Source organism: Zophobas morio, unplaced genomic scaffold (assembly GCF_036711695.1).
Source record: "Zophobas morio isolate AGI-343-1 ecotype UQ-CSIRO unplaced genomic scaffold, CSIRO_AGI_Zmor_V1 ptg000017l, whole genome shotgun sequence".
Taxonomy (NCBI): domain Eukaryota; kingdom Metazoa; phylum Arthropoda; class Insecta; order Coleoptera; family Tenebrionidae; genus Zophobas; species Zophobas morio.
The window spans coordinates 12508228-12522376 of NW_026972122.1; the positions used below are offsets into that span (position 1 = coordinate 12508228).

General features: G+C 32.2%; 1 long non-coding RNA gene across 1 annotated transcript; it reads right to left on the reverse strand.

The window, feature by feature from the left end:
* Positions 1-11287: 11287 nt before the first annotated feature.
* LOC135130398 (uncharacterized) lies at positions 11288-11614 on the reverse strand. The gene is made up of 2 exons (XR_010280756.1): positions 11388-11614; positions 11288-11327 (listed from the first exon to the last, which is right to left on the reverse strand). It is a non-coding gene; the product is annotated as an uncharacterized LOC135130398 (long non-coding RNA).
* Positions 11615-14149: the final 2535 nt, after the last annotated feature.

Consider the following 14149-nt stretch of genomic DNA (forward strand, 5'->3'; position numbering starts at 1 on the left):
ACAAGGCACCCCATGAAGTTCCATTTATTAGTTTATTAACGTTCAGCGTTGCAACACATCTAATAATTTTAACAACTTTGAAAGATAAAGCCTAATAGATCAAAACAGAACAAAATATGGTATTATTAATGTATTTTTGGATTATTCTCGATGCCATATATTTTACAAGTTCAAAATTTGTTATTGTAAATTGTATATTATGTACTTATTTTGTTTGATCTTTTGAATTTTGCGAGGAAGATTGTTCCGGATCGAAGAGCCAATGTTTCGTACAATCCGAATCGTAGTACCAACGTTTTTTGTAATCCGGTTGATACGACTATGTATGGTCTTCCGAATTATACCTTGATATTGCTCGAAGGACCTTTGTTTGTTATAATTGAAATAATGGACAGCGTTCGGTTTTGATGTTTAATGTAGGAGGGTTACAGAAGTACTAAAATTAAAATTACAGTGCTATTTACAAAACCAGGTAAAGATACCCAAAAGGGTCAGTGGCCGCTTCCGGAAATGCAACAAAGATGGAATAAGAACGAAGGGATAATACGGTGAAATTTGTGGCATCGACCTCTTTGAAACTAATTGAAACTAAACACCGTTTACGGCTAGGCATTTGATTTAACTACGCCCATATCTTCGAAATTATCGCTAAACAGTGGCGGAGTAATTTGATTTATCATTCGTTATAGGAATGAAACGAATCGAAACTTATGAAAACTAAGTTTTTTTCCAAGATTGTTTACTTATATCTCATGATGTACAGTTTGCAGCTCACCATATTCAGTTTATTAAAAAAAAAAAACTAAAAACGACACAGCGTATACAAACACAGTACGCGGGAGAACAAAATAACTGGCTTGTACATACGCTTTTGGATACCGAAGTTTTCTAGTCTGCTCGCATATGCACACAGCCGACAGACCCATCATAAACGGTGTTTGCGGTGCTTGATTTTGTCCTAAAACCGTACCTGAACGTCGAAGCATTCGACATGCTCTCTCCGTTTTTATTTTAACCTTCTCGGGATTTTGATACCTATGAATTTCTACATGGAAATTCTTGGGCATCACAAAAAGGGTCGAATTGTCATCCGTGTACCTGGACAGCAAAAAGGTTCGAGTTGTCTCCCAATACGCTCAGGTAGCTATAAAGGGGGTAGTCTGTGCTATAAAGAGATTAAAAACTTAGCGGCAACCCCCTAGCATTACCATAAATAATAATTTCTCATGAGGTACGAAAAACATCAAACAACTTTAATATTTTAAAATTCATTTAAAAATATAAAATAATGCACGCAACAGCTACTTATTCACCTATACCTAGAGATGTTAGTGAATAAAAAAAAAAACTTTTTGAATTACCTTTTTCAGATATTTGATGTGACTGGCGGTAGTTCCTATTAGAAAGAGTAAAAATTTTAAATTTTAGAACAGTATACAAATTAATCAAATAAATTTATTTTTAGAAATTTCTTTAATGAATGATATTATCAATTCCATGCTGACAAGTGTAGCATAAAATATAAATAATATATAACCGTACCTTAAAATACGTCAAGAATTTGTTTGTTCTAATCTGTATTAAAAATTTTGAGGGTATGATAACATATTGTTGAGGTAAACCGCAAATTTAGAATTTTTGAGATTTTTCCCTGGACAGTGAGATCAGCAATGCACTCGAGTGTTGTAACCCTCTATACTTTATGCTTTTACCTGCAATGTTTCGCTTGTGGATTATGTTCAGTGGGAGGGTTTGTAAGTAGATTTAAAGAGAAGATTTCCCAGAAATTTGTCAGTACCGAATTTCGCAAACCTGCAATTCTTTGATTTTGAATAAATATACCTATACAGACTCAAATTGGGCTAACCTAGGAACTATGTATGACTTCCAGAATCTATTGAAACATAATGCACATAAACATTTTGTTTAAAAATTACTCAAATTAAAAAATATACATATGTATATATACAAGTATATATATGTTGTATATAAAAGCTTGTATTCAAGTGCACGACAACGTGGACATAAGCAAGTATTGTAAACTAGTTTCGTTTTTGAGACTAAACCAATTCTTATTCTAATAAATGCGATGTATTACAACGTTTTTATCATTTTTCAGTATTTCTTTTTCATTAGGTTTTGACATAAATATTACTAATTACTTAGAACAATTTGGTTATTTAGAGAGTAATACTTCATCAATAATAGAAACAAATGATGCATTAATGAGATTTCAAGAATTTTATAATTTACCAGCTGATGGAACATTAGGTAGGTAAATCAAGAAATACTTGATTTAATTAAAATACCTATTTAGTTGTGGTGTTAAAGCTAATAATCCAACAGCTTATGGAGTTCATAATCAAAAATGGTATTTTTCATTAGCCTCAAATCAAATGAAATAATTGTCAGAAAAGCCTTTCGATCAATGGCAGTCTGTTTCAAATTTAAAGTTTGAACATAATAGTATTAAACCAGATACATATATTTATTTCATTTTCTAATACGCTGTTTCAATGGAGAAGATAATGTTTTAGTATATGTTTCTTTTTTTTATAAATAATGATGAGTGTCTAGGAATACATTTAGATAAATCTGAAAAGTGGTATTTTGGTGAACCTTGCACTACTCCTGATGGACAAACTAATTTTTATAGAGTATTATTACACGAGATTGGGCATACAATAGGTGTTGAACATTCTGCAAATAATAATTCTATTATGTACGCCTATCATAAAGGCGATATTTATAAATTAACTCAAGATGATATGTGGGCAATTCAATAATTGTATGCAAGACCAGAACGATTAAAACATGAATTAATACCAACAGCAACTGTTAAAATATCAACAAATACACAAATTATTACAGAACAACCAAATTTAACACAGCTTCATGAGGAGTCTTTAGAGCCGAATTTACCAGACTTATGTTCAATAAATCATCCAGATAATTGATTATTAACTTCAAATCACCATTTGTATATACAGGGTGTTATTGAAAGATAAATTGACGGTTATTCGCAAAGTCTAAGAAGTCTGAAAAACTTATTTTGTGTTATCAAAATAATAAGAGGAAAATAAACCCTTATCCAACCTTTTTAGACGCTACTGAAGGATAAATAGGTAAAATTATTAATTTATTTTAGTAAATCGTAGCAACTGTAACAGTAAAACTTTTGCCAGACTAAATGTTGCTATGGAAACGAGAGATGATCTTTTTATCAGAGGCGTACAACAAATTTGGACATCAATTTTAATGATTTTTATCTCTAAAAGGAGAATATTTTTACTTGAATTTTCTTTTACTTTTAGCACTCATACTTCGAGACCAATTGCCGATTTTATTTTGTACGTACCTTTCAATAACACGCTGTATTTCAAAATTGTTAACCTAACACCGACCAACACGTGATAAGATCACGGTTGTTTTTTGAATTTTTGTGTTCTTGGCAAAAAAATTGCGAAATTAGTAAATGTTACTGTTAAATTATTTTTAAGGTGTATTATTTGTACTAAAATGTTTGGTGGCACACACTTGGTAAATTAATCCAATGCAATAATTTCCAGACATAAAATGTTGTCGTTTAAATGTCGCAGGGTTTCAATGTGACTGGTTTTAGCCTCATCTCAGTTACAACTTCCAGCAGATATGAGGGTTGTGTTCCTTCCAGTTTATAGTTAAACCACAGAATACCATACAGTACGGACAGCTTTCGAAAGCCCAATAAGAAATACACGTAACGGACCAGAACAACAATAATCGACCGTTGGGTAAGGACCTGACCTTGAATTTTGGCTTGAAACTGTAGTGGCAAACCTTGTTACTAAATAAAATTTACCACCATGTCAACATTGTGCGTCAAATTTAACATTTTAGATGTTTGGTATTTAATATTGTAACTGTGATTTATTATTTTTACTGAATAGAAAATGCGCGTTCGAACAAATAAATAGAATAAATAATCTTATGGAAACTGTACACAGGGCACAGGCGTGCGGTATGCTGGTATGGACACAGTTACGAGGGTTGCTTTTATATATCGGCCACATGAAGGTAAAATTGAGTTGGTAGAAAATAGTGAAGCAAATCGTTTTTCTACGGCTGCAAAATAAAAGTTGAATGCTTCATGTAGCATCTTAAGCCCGCCACTCACGTTCCAACGCCGCAGTACAATTGTTTTGGATACGACGAAATTGAAGTGTTTTTGAACGTCTGTGTATGCGATCAAGCAAATCGGTTGGATGTGGACGGTTGGTGAAATTTGATCATGTGTGGACATGACTCGACAGTGTATGTTATTCAAACCGTGAGAGCAGCTATAAAAGTACATTTCCGTCATTTCGTCAGACATGTTGTCATCACGATCGCAAATTTTTAACTGCAAGGTCGTAACGTGTGTGTGTACTGCTCCTTTTTAACAGAATTGTACAATAGTTGCATCAAATACAATCGTACTGGGACGTTGGAATGTGAATGGCCAGCTTTAGGATTACCAAAATGGTGGATCATCATCAAAAGCGTTGAAGTGACAGAGAAGTTTATCATATATGATGACATTACGTGCAACGGCAAAATAACTACATGTTTCACAGGTATATTTCATCAAGCATTTCTTCATTAAGTATCCACAGACATAACTTAAAGAATTTTGTTCCTCCATGTCCAGATGTCTGTAGTCTGTCATATTTACTTCCACAAATTTATGTTCAAAAGTTGTTCAGCTTAAAACTGTATTAATAATTTGACACTGGTTACTTTCTTTAGACTCAATTGCTAGTAAAATAGATCCTAAATCATTACAACTATTGGAATTTTCACTGTGCTGTAAAAATTACATACCAAATAATTTTTTATTGATTATAGAATAATATACTTCTTTATATTTTTTATCTTACAGATCAAATTTAAAGAAGCCCCTGAAGCAGGTTTTTTCATTGTGCCTTGCAATCACGAGATGGTCTACCACTGTAGTCCATGTTACTATGAAAAGTTTCTCAGAATCACTTCACTAATTTAACTAACAACAAAAATTCAACCAAAAACATCAAAGTACTTTTCCCAGGGAAGATGAAAACAACAGCGTTCACTTTCTGATTCTTCAAACGGTTCACACTTGGCGAAAATTGAAGGCATCGACAAAATAGGTAGTTGATATGTTTATGTTGAAATTAACTTGGTAAAGTGATAGACTTTTATTAATGAATAAAATAAATATAAGCACAATTCTTTTTTATTGTTCAAAATGGTATTTGTTTCGTAGTCTTCATACCACACTCCAAAAATTGGTTTCAGTTCATTCGATGGTTATATCAGTTCTTTTTACATTGTTTTACGGACGAGCTGTATTTGTAATTTAGGCAACCAATATTCCACTTCGTTTCAAAAATCCCGCCTAATCAAAACGGTTGGGTAAGGACACGTTGTTCCAATATTTGACGAGCTGTCTCTACTGTATGGTATACTGTGGTTATGTAGTTAAGTTCTTCGACCTAACGGTCTTGTTGGTTAATTGTCTCGTGTATAATGACTCGCTTTATTCACTTGTAAAATAAATAACTATTAAATGATGTATGACGTCGCCGCGTATTTTAAGTAGAGAAATCGAGACATTGTTAAAAATGCCGTCACAGCGCCATCTTATGAATTACACACGAAATTTCTGTCGAGTTTCTCATGCTCAGTTTTTCCACCTGGCAACACTGCACTTAGTTGTGCTTCAACGGCTGTTGAGTGTCGAGGTCGTCTGTCGAGTGTGATTATTGTCGTGCACGTGTTTTGTTGTGATGTTATTTTTTGTGTTAAAACGAATCAAACTTTTTTAAAACAACGTGCATTACCATCTAATACCATTACAGAGGTCGCCTGCAAGATTAGTTGATACGACAGCCACGGTACAGGTAGGATTTTATTCTCATTTATACGATTTCATGTGGAGTCCGGTGCACATTTACACGAAATGTTTATTGGGCATAGTGTTGCTGATATTAAGTTTTGAATTTACGCTGTATTACCTGATTTACGAGCAGGAATTCGAAAACAACTGACGTAAAATAACCTCACAACAGATATTCAGAGCTGCGCGACCTTGTAAAGCTCAACTTGGCTATTGTTAATAGAATGGATCAATTTAAACCAGTGTGTCTTAAATTCATAAACAATACGCAGTTCATTTATTGTTTAACAATCTTTTCTTTTAATAGGCGAACTTTATCATGGCCAAACGATAACAATGCCTAAAGCTAAGAACACGAAAAAAAAAACAAGTGGACTCGACCAGTCTCAATATGTTGTGCACGTTTATAGATTATGCTGTTCCTAAACGATTGCCTGTGACAGGGTTGCCAGATTTTCTTATCTCAATGTAGCCAATGCAAGAACAAAAAGTAGCCCAAAGTAGCCGGTTATGCCGAATCTGTGGTACATATGCAGCGTTGCCAGCAACGCGAAAATTATGGCACTGTACTCGCATGGAAAAAAAAAGTATCGAGTCCAGGGCTGCCAATAGTCGAAATTTACTTTCTACTAAACTGTCACGTTTTACCAGAATTCTACTAAATGTCTGGTGGATAGAGGGCGTTGGTAGAATAAAAATTAAAAAAATTAAAAATTCTTTTAGAACATTTATTAAAGATAGGCAATTTAAAAATATAAAAGCAGAGTCTATTATTAAGCTACAAAATTCATGAAAATTTAAAAAAATACATGAAAATATATAAAAATACATGCAAATATATGAAAACACACACAAATACATGAAAAAGTATAGTATTTAGGTTTCTATAATACTTAGTTTTATTTTAATTCAAATTTTTTTCCATTTAGTCTAGTTCTAAATCGGTAATCTGGTAAATTTGGATGGTTTTTACCCTGTTTAAAACGTTTTGGGGAAAATCGAAGTTAAAGCAGTAGTTGTTTTCTCTGGACAAGCCTGAGTAGTTGTGAGCAGGGTTGCCAGATATACGTCATGGAGGAAGGAACACAGCATAGATATCAATCAGTAGAGACAGCTCGTGTCGGCGCCTTTGTTCTTTCTGACCCGAATTTTAAGCTGTCATGGGTGGTCGTTGCCTAAACTATTCCTAGATGTCGCCACCCAATTTAAAAAGTATCACTTCATTTACAATTTCAAAAATTGATTCGTGTACGCAATTTATTGCAAACTGTCTAGTTTGCTCAAATCGTATAATCGTGAATCGCAATAAGAAAAAAGAAAAGTCGATATTTAATTTATAAACACGATCATTTGTTACAGTTTTTATTTTATTACTTATACAATTTGACAATTCGCACATTCTTTCCCCGAATACTTGAGGTTTAATTATCATTGTAAAAATAATGTAATAAATTCATCTAAAAAGAAAGAGGTTTATTTAAGAAAAAATAAATAAAATAAAAATTAAATTACAAAAAGGAAAAAAGTTAATGCTGCCAAATTATTTTTTTTCTATTAATTTTTTCACTTTTGGCATTTGTAAATTTAAAGCTAGCATTTACAAATTTTAGTGCATAAAATAATCTCATCCTAGCATACAAAGCAAGCAAATAATCGTATGGAAAGTTTTGGCATGGATGAACAAATGTAGCTTGCTTATATAAATTTAAAAATTTTAACAAAGTAGTTGTTTGTAAAATTATATTTTCAAAATTTTCACTAAAATTTTGCTCTAATTCACAAATGTAAAAAAAGAAATTATCGTTTGGCATATATAATTTACCAAATAACTCGCAATTCTTCGTTTGGTAGGCCCTGAAATGTGAATATATGCTTGTGTAATTACTTTATACAAGAAGAAATATAAAAATAAGAACAGTACCTGTTAAATTGTTTAATAATTTCAAAAATTTTACGAAAAAAACGCATTTTACCTAACAACTTAACCCGTAAGCGTAATATCATATAAAGTAAAATTTTTATTTAAAAAAAATTATTACAAAAAAAATACATATTTGTCGACTCGCATAAAGTGCAGGTAATTGGTATGGGTCGACGCAGGTCAGAATAATTAAGGAATTCATGAAACCGGAAGTCCATAGGGATTAAGCGACTGCTTATGGGTTAAGCAACGTCTCAAAATAAAACTCAAGATTGTGTAGGTCAAAAAAAATATATATATACATGATGAATAAAAAAATTGTTTATTGAGTGAAGGTCTGCTTATATAATTTTTTGTTACGTGTAGTTTGTTTCTTATTATTTTTATATTTAATTTTACCACAACAACGGAATCATATATAATAAATTTTTATTATTTATTTCATAACCACCGTTGTTGTTCGTTTGCGACGACTTTTTAAACAAAAAGTGTATTATGTTTACTATCTTTTCCAAGAATTCCAAACACGAGGGAGAGAATAAGGCGCACAACAGGGATCCTGTATGAAAATTCATCGGACAAAGATTTTACCTTTTATTGTGAAAGTTACATTTTTATACTATTTGTACAATTCTACCGGAAAAGCAGTCTTAAACAAGCAAAACTGGCAAAAATATTGTAACAAAACTGCCAAATTTCAAATATTTTAGACGTCAGTTGGGCGCCCTCATTCGGTCATAATGCGAACGACCACCCACGAAAACGGGTCACGAAAAACGGCGAGCCGTCTCTACTGATTGTTATCTATGCTGTGGAAGGAATATAATGGAGGGAGTGAGAGTTCAAATAAGTGATCCCGCGCCAAAATGCGTGAAAGCAATAAAAGGTGCTTCAATATGGCTGCCGCTTCAGTGGCGTATCTTAATAGTATTCATAAGGGGCCCCACTACTCAAAATTATATTCAATGCAAATATTTTTTTTAGAATATCTAAAATTTGAATTTTACTCATAGAAATTTATTTTATATAATTATAATCAACAAAAAACCCAAATTCACATCAAAGTTTGAATTTTTGCTGTATAATTGTTGCGAGATCTTTGGAATAACATTTAAGGAGATAATATTATAAAGAAAAAACATTAGCCAAGAATAATAAAATCATTATATAAAATTATAAATGACTGGTAGTTACGCTAAGGTTTTGGGAATAGGGTGAGGTTAAAGAATAACAGACGAATTTGTATATGTTGTAATTCTAGAAGCTCGATTTTTTTTTATTAATCCAATCAATGCATATCATTACTTGGTCTTAGTACCAGTAATCATAGAAATGTTGCCTCAATGCCAGTCATTTTCGGGTTAGCGGTAGGTCTTAAAATAATTTTATTAAAAGGCAGTAAGAGAACTGTACTTTATAATTTGTATAATAATTAATATTAATTTACAAATATGTACTAGATAATAATAACATAAATGTTTTTATAGGGTATTAAAAGAATACAATATTACAAAATAAAGATAAATTCACTTAAAGGATTAAAGGAAATACATACAATTTAAATAAAAAGAATACAGGATTACTACAAAGACGAGTTCGTTTCAACTAAAAGCTTGATACTTTTCTGAAAAATAGTATAAGAATAAAAAATATACCTACATATAAGAAGAAACAAAGTAAAACGTCAACGCAATCAAATATGTTTTAGATTTTCTCCATATAATAAAACTTAACATGTTGTTTACATTTTTTTTTTTTAAATAAACCACATTTTGTAACTTTATTGCCCTTTAAAATGAATCAACTTAGTATATCTTTGCCTATCAGAATCTACTAAATAAGACTTACTTTTACAACTGTATTTTATACGCAAATTCAAATAAATATTAATTATTTCTTTCAACAAAAAAGATGTATGGAGGTGATTTCTATGAAGCAATTTCTCACAGTTTAAATTTTCAATGATGTCAATTACAATTTTGCATTTACTAAGTTTAGTATGTACTCGCTCATGTGTTCTGTAAGTTTTTTCACTTTGTAGGCAAATGGCAATCACATCGTCACTAGGATAGCTCAATCCCCCCTTTGATTTGAAATCAACAAAACTTCCTAATAAGTTCTCTTTTATACCAAAAAGGCATGATATACATATTTCACATTTCAAAGATTTGGCTAATTTAAAAGCAACAAATCCAGCAATGTAAATGACAACTTCCTCACAAAAATTTGTTAAAGATTCCTGCCTAAAGAAATAATTATGTTCAAAATTAACGGCACTTTCCCGAGTAACTTGTACGTCACTCGTTAATATCAATTGATCAGAATTAATAATATTTTCGAGTTTTTTAATTCGAGACGAACATGTCAAAATATCTACTTGCTCTAAGGGTACACAGTTTCCAAAACCACTGTGATTTATTTCTGGGTGTATTAATAATTTTTTATATGCAGATTTAAACTGACGAGTAGTAGGGTTATTATTGCAGCCCCCTAAATTTCTAATTTGGAAGAAAAAATTTTCCAAATGATCTTGACTGCATTTATAGGTGGGCAGATACTGTAAAATTGACGTTCCTCCATCACCCACTACATATTGTTCATAAATATTTAATACTGCATGTAAACCAGCTACAAAACCTATAAAACCTGTTTTACGGGGCGAGTGAATAATTAAATCTTTGTTAAAAAATCTCAATTTGGATATATACGAAGTATAGCAATTCACAAACGTTTTTACCTGATTAATATTATACTTATTTAATGCTTGCTTGTAACCAAATTCCTTTATTCTGCGCGAATTCAATATGCCAAAAGCGTCATTAATATTTAAAATGAAGGTAGCCGTTGCTCCACAGTTCTTAAACTGATCTAGCTGTAAAATATCTCGACAAAACGTCAAAGCTTCAGAGACAGACCTGCTTAATAACTGTGTAGCTAGAGCAACTTTCATTTTTTGTTTAAAAAAATTTATATGTCTTCTACATAGTTTGTTTGCAAGGTGCAGCCCTTCATTTTCTTGCAGTTCATTTAGAAGTTCTAAGTATTTAAAATCAATAACATTATTCTCTCCATCGACTATTTTTCTTTTGTCACCAAATGTGTTACGTATTAATTTCATCATGTGTGAAGGATCAAGTAAAAGAAGTATATTCTCTTCACCAAAGTTTGTTTTCAAATTAGAAGGGCTAAATGAGCAACCTAATGCAGATGCCATTGACAAATTTGTCGCACAACCATCAAATGTAATATTGCTAATTTAAATTCCTACACTTTTTACTAAAAATAAACACTGTTTTAGTAAACCTAATTTTTGCTCACTATTTAAAGAATGGCTTAAAAAGTAACCCACAGGCATTTTCCAAGAGCCATTTATAGCAACCAGCATGAAAACTAAAGCTTCTTTGGCCTCTTCATTTTCATTTACTTCGATTATACTACCCATATCAGCATATCCATAATATTGTTGCCCATCATATTCAATGCAGCGTTTAATAGCAACTTCATCGAACACTAAAGAACACACAATTTTACGTTCTTCAGCCTTTGCTTTTAACACATCGAATGCCTCACTTGTGAAACCTGGTGCACCATTCACTGAAGAATACCATACAGACAAAGTTTTTGGGTGTGGAAGACAGTCCATGAATTGTTTTCTTATAAAAGAAAAAGCCTTTGGGGAGTAGAAATGTGTTGTAACGGCAAATTTTCTTATTTCTGGCCCATATTGATTTGGCAATGGTTTGTTGTTAATTTTAGCCCACATTCTGCTCAACAGTTCTGTATTTTCCTGAAATTTATTAACATTCACACTGTTGTTTTCATAATAGTTGATTTTCTTCCTTAAACTTGAAACAACATCTTTCAGATTACAAATTTTGCGTTGCTGTTTTGAGGTTCTGCGTTTTAACGTTTTAATAGTGCATTGTTGTTGTGACACTAATGTCTTCAGATTGTTAATTTGTTGTTTCAGTAAAACGTTTGCACATGTTTTTGTTGTTAAATTTTCAAGTTTCTTTGTAATTTCAAAAACTTTATTAGACAATTCATCTTCTATCTTCTGTTGAGGCTCTACCGAAGGTGCGTCACAAACTTCTGTGTGATGCGTTTCATTGCCTCTAAAGGTCACTACATTGCTAATCTAAAATAAATATATGTATTAATTGTTATATCATGCTACATGTGAGTTTATTTAATACCCTTTCTTCATAAGTATAAGAAATAGTTGGTACTGAATGTGGCCTTAAAACAACTTTCTGGGCTGATGTTCTATCAAAACACTTTTCTTCAAAATGAAATGAACACAGGAAAAAGTTGTTCACAGACACAGAATTTCCTAGGTGAAGATAAAGGAAGTCTGTCCACAGTTTCTTTAATTCAGGTTTCTGGGGACACCTAAAAGCAATTCAAAAATATTCATTAATCCCTCTTAAGCAAATATTAAACGAAAAAATACGACACCTGTGAAACGTTGTTTTTTCTCTACCAATTGTTGACCTGGAGCCACTCGTAACTTTACACAATTTGCAACTAACCATTTTAAGTTTTTAAATAAACATGAAACGCTTATCGCAAATTCAAAACAAAACGTTCACACTAAACACGAGGTTAAAAGCGAAAATGACAAAAAGAGAATCGTACGACACTGGTCAGTGCTGGCTGATGAAATTATTAAAGTAAGCATGCGCGGTGAAGGGCGCGCTAATTGAAAAGAGTAATAAAAGGTGCTTGCACTGGTGCCAAGAATTTACATTGCCGAGATACGGCGCACTCCCTCCATTATATTCCTTCCTCCATGATATACGTTACAGTTAATCGCCAACATTGTCAAAAGATGTCGCCACAAGTCGCCAATATCACGGTCAACATTTGTATAAATAAGCGCGGGTGTCTATACATTTCCATCAGTTTTTACACTGCGGACTGAGGTTTAAAATCTATGGCTTAATAAAAAAAGAACTTGTTTCTTAGAAAAAAATATATATTCCAAAAATAATGATAATCAATTTTTAGTAACATATATCACTATTCTATATAGTTCCCCCTAATGACTATAAAAGTAAAACAGTATATTGCAACTAAAATAACAAAAAAAAGTGGGCTTACATATACTATTATAATAATAAGAGTTAATATAATGCATATTTAGTGCTTGTTTATAACCAAATTCCTTTATTCTCCTTATTCCCAATTCAATATTAATGAAGCCGTTGCTCTACAGTTCTTAAACTAATATAGCTGTAAAGTATCTCGACAAAATGTCAAAGCTTCAGACACAGAACTGCTGAATAACTGTGTAGCTATGGCAACTTTCATTTTTTGTTTAAAAAAATTGATGTCTTCTATGTAGTTTGTTTGCAAGGTGCAGCCCTTCATTTTCTTGCAGTTCATTTAAAAGTTCAACGTATTTAAAATCAACAAGATTATTTTCTCCATCAACTATTTTTCTTTTGTCACCAAATGTGTCATAAGAAAATATAGATATTTCGAACGCTGAGATTGCTCAGGTTAAAATAAATAGATAGTCAATAATATAGTCCAGATTACTGATGTTTTATTAAAAAAAAAAAAAATCAATCTTAAAAATTCTTCATTTTACTCTGGAATTCTTCATGTCTTCAAAATGCCAAAATACAGGTTAAAATTCTTCATATTGAAGAATTTGAAATGTCTGAAATCTGTCAGTAAAAATATGCACAAATCCGTAGGCGGGAAATTTGAATTTTGTGTGCATACAAAATTGCATGCATTTGAGATTGCGACGCTATACGCGTTAATCATCGCAAAACTGAAATCAGTGACCACCATGGAGAACAGAGGCCTACGAACTGCGTACTTTTGCACAAATGATTTATAATTAGCCAAAAAACTATCAATGCTAGTATAGTGAACCAAGAGCTATAAGGTTATATGGCCATCATAAAAGTAGTTGACCGCAAATAAGTACCCCCTTTGTGTGGTTCTTACTAAGCTTACCGGTTGGCAATAAATCATCTTCTAAACATTTCTTGCTCATATTTAACAGAGCCGGCTTTCAAAGCGAGTGGTTATTTCGGAACCCTCAGCGGCTGCAGGTAGTAAAGAAATAGTGGAGTGGTGGATTTTCATATTTAGTGAAAGCCGCCCCTGAACGAAACCACAACAGCTGGTCGAGCTGCAGTGGACACGTTATTTACGACCCTAAAACCTTTTCTATTGTAAACAACTTAACTTCGACACAATGGGATGATTTTATGATGGCCATATAACCTTATAGCTCTTGGTTCACTATAACATCATGTTGGCCGCTACCCCTTTCAAGTAAAGGTGAAATTCTTTCATTTTTTACATTTTAT